At 62.9% G+C, this 16,438-nt stretch overlaps 5 non-coding genes across 5 annotated transcripts; all 5 read right to left on the bottom strand.

Annotated features, from left to right (window-relative positions):
* Nucleotides 1-474: 474 nt before the first annotated feature.
* On the bottom strand, nt 475-593 carry LOC142861246 (5S ribosomal RNA). The gene has a single exon (XR_012912613.1). It is a non-coding gene; the product is annotated as a 5S ribosomal RNA (ribosomal RNA).
* A 3,788-nt stretch (nt 594-4,381) lies between these two features.
* LOC142861247 (5S ribosomal RNA) lies at nt 4,382-4,500 on the bottom strand. Its single transcript, XR_012912614.1, has one exon. It is a non-coding gene; the product is annotated as a 5S ribosomal RNA (ribosomal RNA).
* A 3,784-nt stretch (nt 4,501-8,284) lies between these two features.
* On the bottom strand, nt 8,285-8,403 carry LOC142861248 (5S ribosomal RNA). Its single transcript, XR_012912615.1, has one exon. It is a non-coding gene; the product is annotated as a 5S ribosomal RNA (ribosomal RNA).
* A 3,788-nt stretch (nt 8,404-12,191) lies between these two features.
* On the bottom strand, nt 12,192-12,310 carry LOC142861249 (5S ribosomal RNA). The gene has a single exon (XR_012912616.1). It is a non-coding gene; the product is annotated as a 5S ribosomal RNA (ribosomal RNA).
* A 3,782-nt stretch (nt 12,311-16,092) lies between these two features.
* LOC142861250 (5S ribosomal RNA) lies at nt 16,093-16,211 on the bottom strand. Its single transcript, XR_012912617.1, has one exon. It is a non-coding gene; the product is annotated as a 5S ribosomal RNA (ribosomal RNA).
* Nucleotides 16,212-16,438: the final 227 nt, after the last annotated feature.

Below are 16,438 nucleotides of genomic sequence, written 5' to 3' on the forward strand. Positions count from 1 at the left end.
CTTTTTAAAAATAATGAATCCGAAGAGAAAAGTAAAAGGAGGCCTGTGGAGCAGGTCTGGGTGTGACTCCGGATCCCCCAACATCAGGTGCCACCACCAAAGATTCCTGCGTGTAGCCCATAGAACCCCAAAAGCAACGGGACGAGTTCTGGTCACATACTCCCTCAAAATGACATCCTGGCCTTCTTCTGGAACTCCCTCCCCTCTCAGACTCTCAAGGTTTCCTCCAGCGTGTCGGTTCCCACAGAGCAGACCTTTGGTCTGAGACCTGACAGTCCAGATGCCACGCATGCTGCCGCGTGGCGGCGGTGTCGCGGCTTGGGACAAGAGGAGGCCCCACGGTGCGGGCTGGGGCGCCAGGCACCGCGCGGGCGCTGAGGGTGGGGGTGACCCCCACCCCGGGCCGCCGCCGCGCTCCCAGAAAGGGGACAGAACAAGAGGCAAAAAAAAAAAAAAAAAAAAAAAAAAAGCAGCAGCCTGTGGCACCCGGTATTCCCAGGCGGTCTCCCATCCAAGTACTAACCAGGCCCGACCCTGCTTAGCTTCCGAGACCAGACGAGATCGGGGGCGTTCAGGGTGGTGTGGCCCTAGACGGCGGCGGAGGGCGCCCCTGCCCCGCTCGAGAAGCCGAGCCTCTCTGGGCTTCCCCGCCGCCGCCTCCCGCCCCAGGCCCCGCGCCGGGCCGGGCCGGTTGAGTTCGCCGGCCGGGTCCCGCGGGCTCCCAGGGACGGGGGTGATGGGCGGGGCGGGGCGGGGCGGGGCGGGGTGGGGGGCTGTCTCTCTATACACACACACACACACTCACACTCACTCACACTCACACAAGATGCGCCTCCACGGCTGGACTCGCCAAGGTGGAGCCCTCCCAGCCCCCCTCGTCTCCTCGCCCGGCCTCCTTCACCTACCCGCTGCCCACCCCCAGCGCGTCGCTGCCTGCCGCTGACTGCGCACGCACGGGACGCTCGCCCTTTGACCCCAGCAAGGGGCCGCCCTCCCCCACAACCCCTTTCAGCTGCGCCCCCCCCTCGCCCTGTGGGTGGGCTGCCGCCTATTCCCCCGGGCCAGGGCTGGGGCACAGCCAGTGTATGGGGCGTCTCTCTCTGGGGATGTGTCCCATGGGTGGGGTGGGGTGGCGTGGTTTGGGGGGCGCTGAAGAAATCAGTCCCCTCCATCTCCTACCTCTGGAAAACGCCCAAGCCCGTGGAGAACTGCCGGCACCGCTTCGTGGGGGCCGGGACCCTCCTCCGTGTCCTCCTGTGGCCCAGTCCAAGGGGCCTGGGCCTGGCCGGGGCTGCATTGGACCCCGACCACCCTGGCGTGTGGACTCGCTAAAAATCGGCCATTAGATATTGGATTCCAGCTTCCTGGAGGTCATTTCACTAATGAGTGCACCGGAAAGAGTTTCCTAATCCATCTGTGAGGGTGGCAACTGAAAGAGAATTTTAAAGCTGACAGAATAGGCGAGGGAAGGCATAGGAGATTTCCACACCCAGCAAGGAAGACTTTCCCGAAATGGAAGAAAGAAACGAGCAAACAGAGACACCGGTAGCCCGCCCGGAAAAGAGTCTGCCCCTGAGAGAAAGCACCCTGACCAGGTTCACCCGTGGGTGGGTGGCGTGCTAGCGGCATTCAGAAGAGCGAGGCCCGCAGTCTGTGCGGAAGACACCTGCGCTCGGGTGTGTGTGGCGGCGCGATTCCCAAGCAGCTCTAGACGTTAAACCAAGGAGAAGCCAGGGAGTTCCCAACGCCCCAGGTGTCCTCAGCCCACGACTGGCTGCTGTGGGAATGCGAAGCCCGGCTCCTTGTCTCAGAGCGGGGTTCCCAGGAGGATCAGGCTGAAGCTGGGACTTGGCCTCAAAGTGTCCCCTCGCACGGCCACCCCCTTCCCCTTCCTGCTCCTCTACTCCTGGTGCCCCTCCATCCAGGGGCCAGACCTTAAAGAGTCACCGCAAGAGAATCCTGGTCCCAAAGGAGCCTTCTGGGGGACCGGTGCTGAGAGAGGTTGTGGGCATGGCCCGCTGGGGCTCTGCCCGACGCAGGGCTGAGAGATGCCACCTCCCAGCTCTGGGTCCCTGCAGGAAGTGTTGGCAAGCACAGGGCCGGTCCTCCAAAGGCCCAGGTGCAGGGAGCCCAGGCCAAGCAGCCTGTGGAAGAAGCCACTTGCCGTGCCACCCCGGGAACAGGACTGCAGGCCCCGGCCCTTCCCACCTCCTCCTCCTCCTCCTCCTCCTCCCCCCCGCCCCGCCCCCACAGGGCACAGGGCTCAGAGACACCTCAGACTCTTGCTACCCAAAGTGCAAAGGGCATCAGTTGCTCCTCCAACACCCCCCCCCCGCCCAGCAGACCACGTTGTCCAGCCAGCCCCCGGGCCTCCCTGGGGTGCCCAGCACAAAAGTGCAGACACCCACCGGACCCTCAGTCTCAGTTTTCGGAGGTTTTTGCCACTCTAAGGACCCGCAGGCCAGCTGGGCCTTCGGGCAGGACAGAGAGCCCCGGAATCCGACGTGGAGAGCTGCGTGTATGTCCCCATCAGGAGGCGGTCCCCACCTCCGCGGCTCTCCCCTTTCGGGGAGCGGCAGCCCAGCCGGCAGCCGCAGGGCCTCAGGGAAGACACCAGGCTGGGCCCCCGCGGCACAGCGGGGGCACGTCCCCCGCACTCACGCGACTTAGGGACGGCTGCTGGAGACTGCTGCGGCCACCCTGCTGCCGGGTTTCTGGAGGGCTTCCTGGAAGCAGCATCCACACCAAGCCCTTGGAAGGCCCAGGCGACGGAGGAGCCGGTCAGGCAGGGGCCGAGGACGGTGAGAGGCCGGGCGGGAAGGAGCGTGTCAGACAGGGGCAGAGGACGGTGACAGGCCGGGCGGGGAGGAGCCGGTCAGGCGGGGGCCCAGGACAGTGACGGGCCTGGCCGGGGAGGAGTGCGTCAGGCAGGGGCAGAGGAGACGGGCTGGGTAAGGGTTAGGGTTACAGTTAGGGCACAATTCACAATCCCAAAGACGTGGAAGCGACCCGAGTGCCCATCCATCCAGGAGTGCATCAATAAAATGTGGCACGTGGACACCACGGAGTGCCATTCGGCTGTGAGGAGCAGCGGTGAGAGGGCGCCTCTCGTGTTCTCCTGGCCAGAGCTGGAACCCGTTCCAGTAGGCCAAGTATCCCAAGAATGGACACACGAGCACCACGTGAGCGCGCTCACCAGCAAATTGGTACGAACGGATGGACGCCTAAGTGGACAGAGAGGAATCACCTTCATCGGGTGGGTGTCGGGCGGGTGGGGGGAGGGGAGGGGCATACACATCCATTAGGCATGGGGTGGGTGCGCACCGACTGGGGGATGGGCGCACTTGAAGCTCTGACCCGAGGGGGGAGGCTTGGAGAGGGCAAGGCACCCGACCTTAACATTGGTACCCCCACAATACGCTGGAACAACATGAGAGGTATATGAATAAGAACACAGGGGGGGCCGGGCGCGGTGGCTCACGCCTGTAATCCTAGCTCTCTGGGAGGCCGAGGCGGGCGGATTGCTCCAGGTCAGGAGTTCGAAACCAGCCTGAGCAAGAGCGAGACCCCGTCTCTACTAAAAATAGAGAGAAATTAATTGGCCAACTAATATATATAGAAAAACACAGCCGGGCGTGGTGGTGCATGCCTGTAGTCCCAACTACTCGGGAGGCTGAGGCAGCAGGATTGCTTGAGCCCGGAGATTGAGGTTGCTGTGAGCTAGGCTGACGCCATGGCACTCACTCTAGCCTGGGCAGCAAAACGAGACTCTGTCTCAAAAAAAAAAAAAAAAAAAAGAACACAGGGGGGAGGGCGGCACGGGCAACACATGTCACCTGAATACTTGTACTCCCATCATCTGCTTGAAAAGAGAGAGAAAAGAAAATGCAATCCTAGAGGTAAGAGACACTTTTTAAAAATAATGAATCCGAAGAGAAAAGTAAAAGGAGGCCTGTGGAGCAGGTCTGGGTGTGACTCCGGATCCCCCAACATCAGGTGCCACCACCAAAGATTCCTGCGTGTAGCCCATAGAACCCCAAAAGCAACGGGACGAGTTCTGGTCACATACTCCCTCAAAATGACATCCTGGCCTTCTTCTGGAACTCCCTCCCCTCTCAGACTCTCAAGGTTTCCTCCAGCGTGTCGGTTCCCACAGAGCAGACCTTTGGTCTGAGACCTGACAGTCCAGATGCCACGCATGCTGCCGCGTGGCGGCGGTGTCGCGGCTTGGGACAAGAGGAGGCCCCACGGTGCGGGCTGGGGCGCCAGGCACCGCGCGCGCTGAGGGTGGGGGTGACCCCCACCCCGGGCCGCCGCCGCGCTCCCAGAAAGGGGACAGAACAAGAGGCAAAAAAAAAAAAAAAAAAAAAAAAAAAGCAGCAGCCTGTGGCACCCGGTATTCCCAGGCGGTCTCCCATCCAAGTACTAACCAGGCCCGACCCTGCTTAGCTTCCGAGACCAGACGAGATCGGGGGCGTTCAGGGTGGTGTGGCCCTAGACGGCGGCGGAGGGCGCCCCTGCCCCGCTCGAGAAGCCCAGCCTCTCTGGGCTTCCCCGCCGCCGCCTCCCGCCCCAGGCCCCGCGCCGGGCCGGGCCGGGCCGGCCTGGTCCCGCGGGCTCCCAGGGTCCGGGGTGATGGGCGGGGCGGGGCGGGGCGGGGCGGGGTGGGGGGCTGTCTCTCTCTACACACACACACACACACTCACACTCACTCACACTCACACAAGATGCGCCTCCACGGCTGGACTCGCCAAGGTGGAGCCCTCCCAGCCCCCCTCGTCTCCTCGCCCGGCCTCCTTCACCTACCCGCTGCCCACCCCCAGCGCGTCGCTGCCGCTGACTGCGCACGCGCGGGACGCTCGCCCTTTGACCCCAGCCAGGGGCCGCCCTCCCCCACAACCCCTTTCAGCTGCGCCCCCCCCCTCGCCCTGTGTGTGGGCTGCCGCCTATTCCCCCGGGCCAGGGCTGGGGCACAGCCAGTGTATGGGGCGTCTCTCTCTGGGGATGTGTCCCATGGGTGGGGTGGGGTGGCGTGGTTTGGGGGGCGCTGAAGAAATCAGTCCCCTCCATCTCCTACCTCTGGAAAACGCCCAAGCCCGTGGAGAACTGCCGGCACCGCTTCGTGGGGGCCGGGACCCTCCTCCGTGTCCTCCTGTGGCCCAGTCCAAGGGGCCTGGGCCTGGCCGGGGCTGCATTGGACCCCGACCACCCTGGCGTGTGGACTCGCTAAAAATCGGCCATTAGATATTGGATTCCAGCTTCCTGGAGGTCATTTCACTAATGAGTGCACCGGAAAGAGTTTCCTAATCCATCTGTGAGGGTGGCAACTGAAAGAGAATTTTAAAGCTGACAGAATAGGCGAGGGAAGGCATAGGAGATTTCCACAGCCAGCAAGGAAGACTTTCCCGAAATGGAAGAAAGAAACGAGCAAACAGAGACACCGGTAGCCCGCCCGGAAAAGAGTCTGCCCCTGAGAGAAAGCACCCTGACCAGGTTCACCCGTGGGTGGGTGGCGAGCTAGCGGCATTCAGAAGAGCGAGGCCCGCAGTCTGTGCGGAAGACACCTGCGCTCGGGTGTGTGTGGCGGCGCGATTCACAAGCAGCTCTAGACGTTAAACCAAGGAGAAGCCAGGGAGTTCCCAACGCCCCAGGTGTCCTCAGCCCACGACTGGCTGCTGTGGGAATGCGAAGCCCGGCTCCTTGTCTCAGAGCGGGGTTCCCAGGAGGATCAGGCTGAAGCTGGGACTTGGCCTCAAAGTGTCCCCTCGCATGGCCACCCCCTAACCCTTCCTGCTCCTCTACTCCTGGTGCCCCTCCATCCAGGGGCCAGACCTTAAAGAGTCACCGCAAGAGAATCCTGGTCCCAAAGGAGCCTTCTGGGGGACCGGTGCTGAGAGAGGTTGTGGGCATGGCCCGCTGGGGCTCTGCCCGACCCAGGGCTGAGAGATGCCACCTCCCAGCTCTGGGTCCCTGCAGGAAGTGTTGGCAAGCACAGGGCCGGTCCTCCAAAGGCCCAGGTGCAGGGAGCCCAGGCCAAGCAGCCTGTGGAAGAAGCCACTTGCCGTGCCACCCCCGGGAACAGGACTGCAGGTCCCGGCCCTTCCCACCTCCTCCTCCTCCTCCTCCTCCTCCTCCTCCCCCCCGCCCCGCCCCCACAGGGCACAGGGCTCAGAGACACCTCAGACTCTTGCTACCCAAAGTGCAAAGGGCATCAGTTGCTCCTCCAACACCCCCCACCCGCCCAGCAGACCACGTTGTCCAGCCAGCCCCCGGGCCTCCCTGGGGTGCCCAGCACAAAAGTGCAGACACCCACCGGACCCTCAGTCTCAGTTTTCGGAGGTTTTTGCCACTCTAAGGACCCGCAGGCCAGCTGGGCCTTCGGGCAGGACAGAGAGCCCCGGAATCCGACGTGGAGAGCTGCGTGTACGTCCCCATCAGGAGGCGGTCCCCACCTCCGCGGCTCTCCCCTTGCGGGGAGCGGCAGCCCAGCCGGCAGCCGCAGGGCCTCAGGGAAGACACCAGGCTGGGCCCCCGCGGCACAGCGGGGGCACGTCCCCCGCACTCACGCGACTTAGGGACGGCTGCTGGAGACTGCTGCGGCCACCCTGCTGCCGGGTTTCTGGAGGGCTTCCTGGTAGCAGCATCCACACCAAGCCCTTGGAAGGCCCAGGCGACGGAGGAGCCGGTCAGGCAGGGGCCGAGGACGGTGAGAGGCCGGGGGGGAAGGAGCGTGTCAGGCAGGGGCAGAGGACGGTGACAGGCCGGGCGTGGAGGAGCCGGTCAGGCGGGGGCCCAGGACAGTGACGGGCCTGGCCGGGGAGGAGTGCGTCAGGCAGGGGCAGAGGAGACGGGCTGGGTAAGGGTTAGGGTTACAGTTAGGGCACAATTCACAATCCCAAAGACGTGGAAGCGACCCGAGTGCCCATCCATCCAGGAGTGCATCAATAAAATGTGGCGCGTGGACACCACGGAGTGCCATTCGGCTGTGAGGAGCAGTGGTGAGAGGGCGCCTCTCGTGTTCTCCTGGCCAGAGCTGGAACCCGTTCCAGTAAGCCAAGTATCCCAAGAATGGACACACGAGCACCACGTGAGCGCGCTCACCAGCAAATTGGTACGAACGGATGGACACCTAAGTGGACAGAGAGGAATCACCTTCATCGGGTGGGTGTCGGGCGGGTGGGGGGAGGGGAGGGGCATACACATCCATTAGGCATGGGGTGGGTGCGCACCGACTGGGGGATGGGCGCACTTGAAGCTCTGACCCGAGGGGGGAGGCTTGGAGAGGGCAAGGCACCCGACCTTAACATTGGTACCCCCACAATACGCTGGAACAACATGAGAGGTATATGAATAAGAACACAGGGGGGGCCGGGCGCGGTGGCTCACGCCTGTAATCCTAGCTCTCTGGGAGGCCGAGGCGGGCGGATTGCTCCAGGTCAGGAGTTCGAAACCAGCCTGAGCAAGAGCGAGACCCCGTCTCTACTAAAAATAGAAAGAAATTAATTGGCCAACTAATACATATAGAGAAACACAGCCGGGCGTGGTGGTGCATGCCTGTAGTCCCAACTACTCGGGAGGCTGAGGCAGCAGGATTGCTTGAGCCCGGAGATTCAGGTTGCTGTGAGCTAGGCTGACGCCATGGCACTCACTCTAGCCTGGGCAGCAAAACGAGACTCTGTCTCAAAAAATAAAAAAAAAAGAACACAGGGGGGAGGGCGGCACGGGCAACACATGTCACCTGAATACTTGTACTCCCATCATCTGCTTGAAAAGAGAGAGAAAAGAAAATGCAATCCTAGAGGTAAGAGACACTTTTTAAAAATAATGAATCCGAAGAGAAAAGTAAAAGGAGGCCTGTGGAGCAGGTCTGGGTGTGACTCCGGATCCCCCAACATCAGGTGCCACCACCAAAGATTCCTGCGTGTAGCCCATAGAACCCCAAAAGCAACGGGACGAGTTCTGGTCACATACTCCCTCAAAATGACATCCTGGCCTTCTTCTGGAACTCCCTCCCCTCTCAGACTCTCAAGGTTTCCTCCAGCGTGTCGGTTCCCACAGAGCAGACCTTTGGTCTGAGACCTGACAGTCCAGATGCCACGCATGCTGCCGCGTGGCGGCGGTGTCGCGGCTTGGGACAAGAGGAGGCCCCACGGTGCGGGCTGGGGCGCCAGGCACCGCGCGGGCGCTGAGGGTGGGGGTGACCCCCACCCCGGGCCGCCGCCGCGCTCCCAGAAAGGGGACAGAACAAGAGGCAAAAAAAAAAAAAAAAAAAAAAAAAAGCAGCAGCCTGTGGCACCCGGTATTCCCAGGCGGTCTCCCATCCAAGTACTAACCAGGCCCGACCCTGCTTAGCTTCCGAGACCAGACGAGATCGGGGGCGTTCAGGGTGGTGTGGCCCTAGACGGCGGCGGAGGGCGCCCCTGCCCCGCTCGAGAAGCCGAGCCTCTCTGGGCTTCCCCGCCGCCGCCTCCCGCCCCAGGCCCCGCGCCGGGCCGGGCCGGTTGAGTTCGCCGGCCGGGTCCCGCGGGCTCCCAGGGACGGGGGTGATGGGCGGGGCGGGGCGGGGCGGGGCGGGGTGGGGGGCTGTCTCTCTATACACACACACACACACTCACACTCACTCACACTCACACAAGATGCGCCTCCACGGCTGGACTCGCCAAGGTGGAGCCCTCCCAGCCCCCCTCGTCTCCTCGCCCGGCCTCCTTCACCTACCCGCTGCCCACCCCCAGCGCGTCGCTGCCTGCCGCTGACTGCGCACGCACGGGACGCTCGCCCTTTGACCCCAGCAAGGGGCCGCCCTCCCCCACAACCCCTTTCAGCTGCGCCCCCCCCTCGCCCTGTGGGTGGGCTGCCGCCTATTCCCCCGGGCCAGGGCTGGGGCACAGCCAGTGTATGGGGCGTCTCTCTCTGGGGATGTGTCCCATGGGTGGGGTGGGGTGGCGTGGTTTGGGGGGCGCTGAAGAAATCAGTCCCCTCCATCTCCTACCTCTGGAAAACGCCCAAGCCCGTGGAGAACTGCCGGCACCGCTTCGTGGGGGCCGGGACCCTCCTCCGTGTCCTCCTGTGGCCCAGTCCAAGGGGCCTGGGCCTGGCCGGGGCTGCATTGGACCCCGACCACCCTGGCGTGTGGACTCGCTAAAAATCGGCCATTAGATATTGGATTCCAGCTTCCTGGAGGTCATTTCACTAATGAGTGCACCGGAAAGAGTTTCCTAATCCATCTGTGAGGGTGGCAACTGAAAGAGAATTTTAAAGCTGACAGAATAGGCGAGGGAAGGCATAGGAGATTTCCACACCCAGCAAGGAAGACTTTCCCGAAATGGAAGAAAGAAACGAGCAAACAGAGACACCGGTAGCCCGCCCGGAAAAGAGTCTGCCCCTGAGAGAAAGCACCCTGACCAGGTTCACCCGTGGGTGGGTGGCGTGCTAGCGGCATTCAGAAGAGCGAGGCCCGCAGTCTGTGCGGAAGACACCTGCGCTCGGGTGTGTGTGGCGGCGCGATTCCCAAGCAGCTCTAGACGTTAAACCAAGGAGAAGCCAGGGAGTTCCCAACGCCCCAGGTGTCCTCAGCCCACGACTGGCTGCTGTGGGAATGCGAAGCCCGGCTCCTTGTCTCAGAGCGGGGTTCCCAGGAGGATCAGGCTGAAGCTGGGACTTGGCCTCAAAGTGTCCCCTCGCACGGCCACCCCCTTCCCCTTCCTGCTCCTCTACTCCTGGTGCCCCTCCATCCAGGGGCCAGACCTTAAAGAGTCACCGCAAGAGAATCCTGGTCCCAAAGGAGCCTTCTGGGGGACCGGTGCTGAGAGAGGTTGTGGGCATGGCCCGCTGGGGCTCTGCCCGACGCAGGGCTGAGAGATGCCACCTCCCAGCTCTGGGTCCCTGCAGGAAGTGTTGGCAAGCACAGGGCCGGTCCTCCAAAGGCCCAGGTGCAGGGAGCCCAGGCCAAGCAGCCTGTGGAAGAAGCCACTTGCCGTGCCACCCCGGGAACAGGACTGCAGGCCCCGGCCCTTCCCACCTCCTCCTCCTCCTCCTCCTCCTCCCCCCCGCCCCGCCCCCACAGGGCACAGGGCTCAGAGACACCTCAGACTCTTGCTACCCAAAGTGCAAAGGGCATCAGTTGCTCCTCCAACACCCCCCCCCCGCCCAGCAGACCACGTTGTCCAGCCAGCCCCCGGGCCTCCCTGGGGTGCCCAGCACAAAAGTGCAGACACCCACCGGACCCTCAGTCTCAGTTTTCGGAGGTTTTTGCCACTCTAAGGACCCGCAGGCCAGCTGGGCCTTCGGGCAGGACAGAGAGCCCCGGAATCCGACGTGGAGAGCTGCGTGTATGTCCCCATCAGGAGGCGGTCCCCACCTCCGCGGCTCTCCCCTTGCGGGGAGCGGCAGCCCAGCCGGCAGCCGCAGGGCCTCAGGGAAGACACCAGGCTGGGCCCCCGCGGCACAGCGGGGGCACGTCCCCCGCACTCACGCGACTTAGGGACGGCTGCTGGAGACTGCTGCGGCCACCCTGCTGCCGGGTTTCTGGAGGGCTTCCTGGAAGCAGCATCCACACCAAGCCCTTGGAAGGCCCAGGCGACGGAGGAGCCGGTCAGGCAGGGGCCGAGGACGGTGAGAGGCCGGGCGGGAAGGAGCGTGTCAGACAGGGGCAGAGGACGGTGACAGGCCGGGCGGGGAGGAGCCGGTCAGGCGGGGGCCCAGGACAGTGACGGGCCTGGCCGGGGAGGAGTGCGTCAGGCAGGGGCAGAGGAGACGGGCTGGGTAAGGGTTAGGGTTACAGTTAGGGCACAATTCACAATCCCAAAGACGTGGAAGCGACCCGAGTGCCCATCCATCCAGGAGTGCATCAATAAAATGTGGCACGTGGACACCACGGAGTGCCATTCGGCTGTGAGGAGCAGCGGTGAGAGGGCGCCTCTCGTGTTCTCCTGGCCAGAGCTGGAACCCGTTCCAGTAGGCCAAGTATCCCAAGAATGGACACACGAGCACCACGTGAGCGCGCTCACCAGCAAATTGGTACGAACGGATGGACGCCTAAGTGGACAGAGAGGAATCACCTTCATCGGGTGGGTGTCGGGCGGGTGGGGGGAGGGGAGGGGCATACACATCCATTAGGCATGGGGTGGGTGCGCACCGACTGGGGGATGGGCGCACTTGAAGCTCTGACCCGAGGGGGGAGGCTTGGAGAGGGCAAGGCACCCGACCTTAACATTGGTACCCCCACAATACGCTGGAACAACATGAGAGGTATATGAATAAGAACACAGGGGGGGCCGGGCGCGGTGGCTCACGCCTGTAATCCTAGCTCTCTGGGAGGCCGAGGCGGGCGGATTGCTCCAGGTCAGGAGTTCGAAACCAGCCTGAGCAAGAGCGAGACCCCGTCTCTACTAAAAATAGAGAGAAATTAATTGGCCAACTAATATATATAGAAAAACACAGCCGGGCGTGGTGGTGCATGCCTGTAGTCCCAACTACTCGGGAGGCTGAGGCAGCAGGATTGCTTGAGCCCGGAGATTGAGGTTGCTGTGAGCTAGGCTGACGCCATGGCACTCACTCTAGCCTGGGCAGCAAAACGAGACTCTGTCTCAAAAAAAAAAAAAAAAAAAAGAACACAGGGGGGAGGGCGGCACGGGCAACACATGTCACCTGAATACTTGTACTCCCATCATCTGCTTGAAAAGAGAGAGAAAAGAAAATGCAATCCTAGAGGTAAGAGACACTTTTTAAAAATAATGAATCCGAAGAGAAAAGTAAAAGGAGGCCTGTGGAGCAGGTCTGGGTGTGACTCCGGATCCCCCAACATCAGGTGCCACCACCAAAGATTCCTGCGTGTAGCCCATAGAACCCCAAAAGCAACGGGACGAGTTCTGGTCACATACTCCCTCAAAATGACATCCTGGCCTTCTTCTGGAACTCCCTCCCCTCTCAGACTCTCAAGGTTTCCTCCAGCGTGTCGGTTCCCACAGAGCAGACCTTTGGTCTGAGACCTGACAGTCCAGATGCCACGCATGCTGCCGCGTGGCGGCGGTGTCGCGGCTTGGGACAAGAGGAGGCCCCACGGTGCGGGCTGGGGCGCCAGGCACCGCGCGCGCTGAGGGTGGGGGTGACCCCCACCCCGGGCCGCCGCCGCGCTCCCAGAAAGGGGACAGAACAAGAGGCAAAAAAAAAAAAAAAAAAAAAAAAAAAGCAGCAGCCTGTGGCACCCGGTATTCCCAGGCGGTCTCCCATCCAAGTACTAACCAGGCCCGACCCTGCTTAGCTTCCGAGACCAGACGAGATCGGGGGCGTTCAGGGTGGTGTGGCCCTAGACGGCGGCGGAGGGCGCCCCTGCCCCGCTCGAGAAGCCCAGCCTCTCTGGGCTTCCCCGCCGCCGCCTCCCGCCCCAGGCCCCGCGCCGGGCCGGGCCGGGCCGGCCTGGTCCCGCGGGCTCCCAGGGTCCGGGGTGATGGGCGGGGCGGGGCGGGGCGGGGCGGGGTGGGGGGCTGTCTCTCTCTACACACACACACACACACTCACACTCACTCACACTCACACAAGATGCGCCTCCACGGCTGGACTCGCCAAGGTGGAGCCCTCCCAGCCCCCCTCGTCTCCTCGCCCGGCCTCCTTCACCTACCCGCTGCCCACCCCCAGCGCGTCGCTGCCGCTGACTGCGCACGCGCGGGACGCTCGCCCTTTGACCCCAGCCAGGGGCCGCCCTCCCCCACAACCCCTTTCAGCTGCGCCCCCCCCCTCGCCCTGTGTGTGGGCTGCCGCCTATTCCCCCGGGCCAGGGCTGGGGCACAGCCAGTGTATGGGGCGTCTCTCTCTGGGGATGTGTCCCATGGGTGGGGTGGGGTGGCGTGGTTTGGGGGGCGCTGAAGAAATCAGTCCCCTCCATCTCCTACCTCTGGAAAACGCCCAAGCCCGTGGAGAACTGCCGGCACCGCTTCGTGGGGGCCGGGACCCTCCTCAGTGTCCTCCTGTGGCCCAGTCCAAGGGGCCTGGGCCTGGCCGGGGCTGCATTGGACCCCGACCACCCTGGCGTGTGGACTCGCTAAAAATCGGCCATTAGATATTGGATTCCAGCTTCCTGGAGGTCATTTCACTAATGAGTGCACCGGAAAGAGTTTCCTAATCCATCTGTGAGGGTGGCAACTGAAAGAGAATTTTAAAGCTGACAGAATAGGCGAGGGAAGGCATAGGAGATTTCCACAGCCAGCAAGGAAGACTTTCCCGAAATGGAAGAAAGAAACGAGCAAACAGAGACACCGGTAGCCCGCCCGGAAAAGAGTCTGCCCCTGAGAGAAAGCACCCTGACCAGGTTCACCCGTGGGTGGGTGGCGAGCTAGCGGCATTCAGAAGAGCGAGGCCCGCAGTCTGTGCGGAAGACACCTGCGCTCGGGTGTGTGTGGCGGCGCGATTCACAAGCAGCTCTAGATGTTAAACCAAGGAGAAGCCAGGGAGTTCCCAACGCCCCAGGTGTCCTCAGCCCACGACTGGCTGCTGTGGGAATGCGAAGCCCGGCTCCTTGTCTCAGAGCGGGGTTCCCAGGAGGATCAGGCTGAAGCTGGGACTTGGCCTCAAAGTGTCCCCTCGCACGGCCACCCCCTTCCCCTTCCTGCTCCTCTACTCCTGGTGCCCCTCCATCCAGGGGCCAGACCTTAAAGAGTCACCGCAAGAGAATCCTGGTCCCAAAGGAGCCTTCTGGGGGACCGGTGCTGAGAGAGGTTGTGGGCATGGCCCGCTGGGGCTCTGCCCGACCCAGGGCTGAGAGATGCCACCTCCCAGCTCTGGGTCCCTGCAGGAAGTGTTGGCAAGCACAGGGCCGGTCCTCCAAAGGCCCAGGTGCAGGGAGCCCAGGCCAAGCAGCCTGTGGAAGAAGCCACTTGCCGTGCCACCCCGGGAACAGGACTGCAGGCCCCGCCCTTCCCACCTCCTCCTCCTCCTCCTCCTCCTCCCCCCCGCCCCGCCCCCACAGGGCACAGGGCTCAGAGACACCTCAGACTCTTGCTACCCAAAGTGCAAAGGGCATCAGTTGCTCCTCCAACACCCCCCCCCCCCGCCCAGCAGACCACGTTGTCCAGCCAGCCCCCGGGCCTCCCTGGGGTGCCCAGCACAAAAGTGCAGACACCCACCGGACCCTCAGTCTCAGTTTTCGGAGGTTTTTGCCACTCTAAGGACCCGCAGGCCAGCTGGGCCTTCGGGCAGGACAGAGAGCCCCGGAATCCGACGTGGAGAGCTGCGTGTACGTCCCCATCAGGAGGCGGTCCCCACCTCCGCGGCTCTCCCCTTGCGGGGAGCGGCAGCCCAGCCGGCAGCCGCAGGGCCTCAGGGAAGACACCAGGCTGGGCCCCCGCGGCACAGCGGGGGCACGTCCCCCGCACTCACGCGACTTAGGGACGGCTGCTGGAGACTGCTGCGGCCACCCTGCTGCCGGGTTTCTGGAGGGCTTCCTGGAAGCAGCATCCACACCAAGCCCTTGGAAGGCCCAGGCGACGGAGGAGCCGGTCAGGCAGGGGCCGAGGACGGTGAGAGGCCGGGCGGGAAGGAGCGTGTCAGACAGGGGCAGAGGACGGTGACAGGCCGGGCGGGGAGGAGCCGGTCAGGCGGAGGCCCAGGACAGTGACGGGCCTGGCCGGGGAGGAGTGCGTCAGGCAGGGGCAGAGGAGACGGGCTGGGTAAGGGTTAGGGTTACAGTTAGGGCACAATTCACAATCCCAAAGACGTGGAAGCGACCCGAGTGCCCATCCATCCAGGAGTGCATCAATAAAATGTGGCACGTGGACACCACGGAGTGCCATTCGGCTGTGAGGAGCAGCGGTGAGAGGGCGCCTCTCGTGTTCTCCTGGCCAGAGCTGGAACCCGTTCCAGTAGGCCAAGTATCCCAAGAATGGACACACGAGCACCACGTGAGCGCGCTCACCAGCAAATTGGTACGAACGGATGGACGCCTAAGTGGACAGAGAGGAATCACCTTCATCGGGTGGGTGTCGGGCGGGTGGGGGGAGGGGAGGGGCATACACATCCATTAGGCATGGGGTGGGTGCGCACCGACTGGGGGATGGGCGCACTTGAAGCTCTGACCCGAGGGGGGAGGCTTGGAGAGGGCAAGGCACCCGACCTTAACATTGGTACCCCCACAATACGCTGGAACAACATGAGAGGTATATGAATAAGAACACAGGGGGGGCCGGGCGCGGTGGCTCACGCCTGTAATCCTAGCTCTCTGGGAGGCCGAGGCGGGCGGATTGCTCCAGGTCAGGAGTTCGAAACCAGCCTGAGCAAGAGCGAGACCCCGTCTCTACTAAAAATAGAGAGAAATTAATTGGCCAACTAATATATATAGAAAAACACAGCCGGGCGTGGTGGTGCATGCCTGTAGTCCCAACTACTCGGGAGGCTGAGGCAGCAGGATTGCTTGAGCCCGGAGATTGAGGTTGCTGTGAGCTAGGCTGACGCCATGGCACTCACTCTAGCCTGGGCAGCAAAACGAGACTCTGTCTCAAAAAAAAAAAAAAAAAAAAAGAACACAGGGGGGAGGGCGGCACGGGCAACACATGTCACCTGAATACTTGTACTCCCATCATCTGCTTGAAAAGAGAGAGAAAAGAAAATGCAATCCTAGAGGTAAGAGACACTTTTTAAAAATAATGAATCCGAAGAGAAAAGTAAAAGGAGGCCTGTGGAGCAGGTCTGGGTGTGACTCCGGATCCCCCAACATCAGGTGCCACCACCAAAGATTCCTGCGTGTAGCCCATAGAACCCCAAAAGCAACGGGACGAGTTCTGGTCACATACTCCCTCAAAATGACATCCTGGCCTTCTTCTGGAACTCCCTCCCCTCTCAGACTCTCAAGGTTTCCTCCAGCGTGTCGGTTCCCACAGAGCAGACCTTTGGTCTGAGACCTGACAGTCCAGATGCCACGCATGCTGCCGCGTGGCGGCGGTGTCGCGGCTTGGGACAAGAGGAGGCCCCACGGTGCGGGCTGGGGCGCCAGGCACCGCGCGCGCGCTGAGGGTGGGGGTGACCCCCACCCCGGGCCGCCGCCGAGCTCCCAGAAAGGGGACAGAACAAGAGGCAAAAAAAAAAAAAAAAAAAAAAAAAAGCAGCAGCCTGTGGCACCCGGTATTCCCAGGCGGTCTCCCATCCAAGTACTAACCAGGCCCGACCCTGCTTAGCTTCCGAGACCAGACGAGATCGGGGGCGTTCAGGGTGGTGTGGCCCTAGACGGCGGCGGAGGGCGCCCCTGCCCCGCTCGAGAAGCCGAGCCTCTCTGGGCTTCCCCGCCGCCGCCTCCCGCCCCAGGCCCCGCGCCGGGCCGGGCCGGGCCGGCCTGGTCCCGCGGGCTCCCAGGGTCCGGGGTGATGGGCGGGGCGGGGCGGGGCGGGGCGGGGTGGGGGGCTGTCTCTCTCTACACACACACACACACACTCACACTCACACTCACACAAGATGC

The sequence above is a fragment of the Microcebus murinus genome, chromosome 16 (genome assembly GCF_040939455.1).
Source record: "Microcebus murinus isolate Inina chromosome 16, M.murinus_Inina_mat1.0, whole genome shotgun sequence".
Lineage (NCBI taxonomy): Eukaryota > Metazoa > Chordata > Mammalia > Primates > Cheirogaleidae > Microcebus > Microcebus murinus.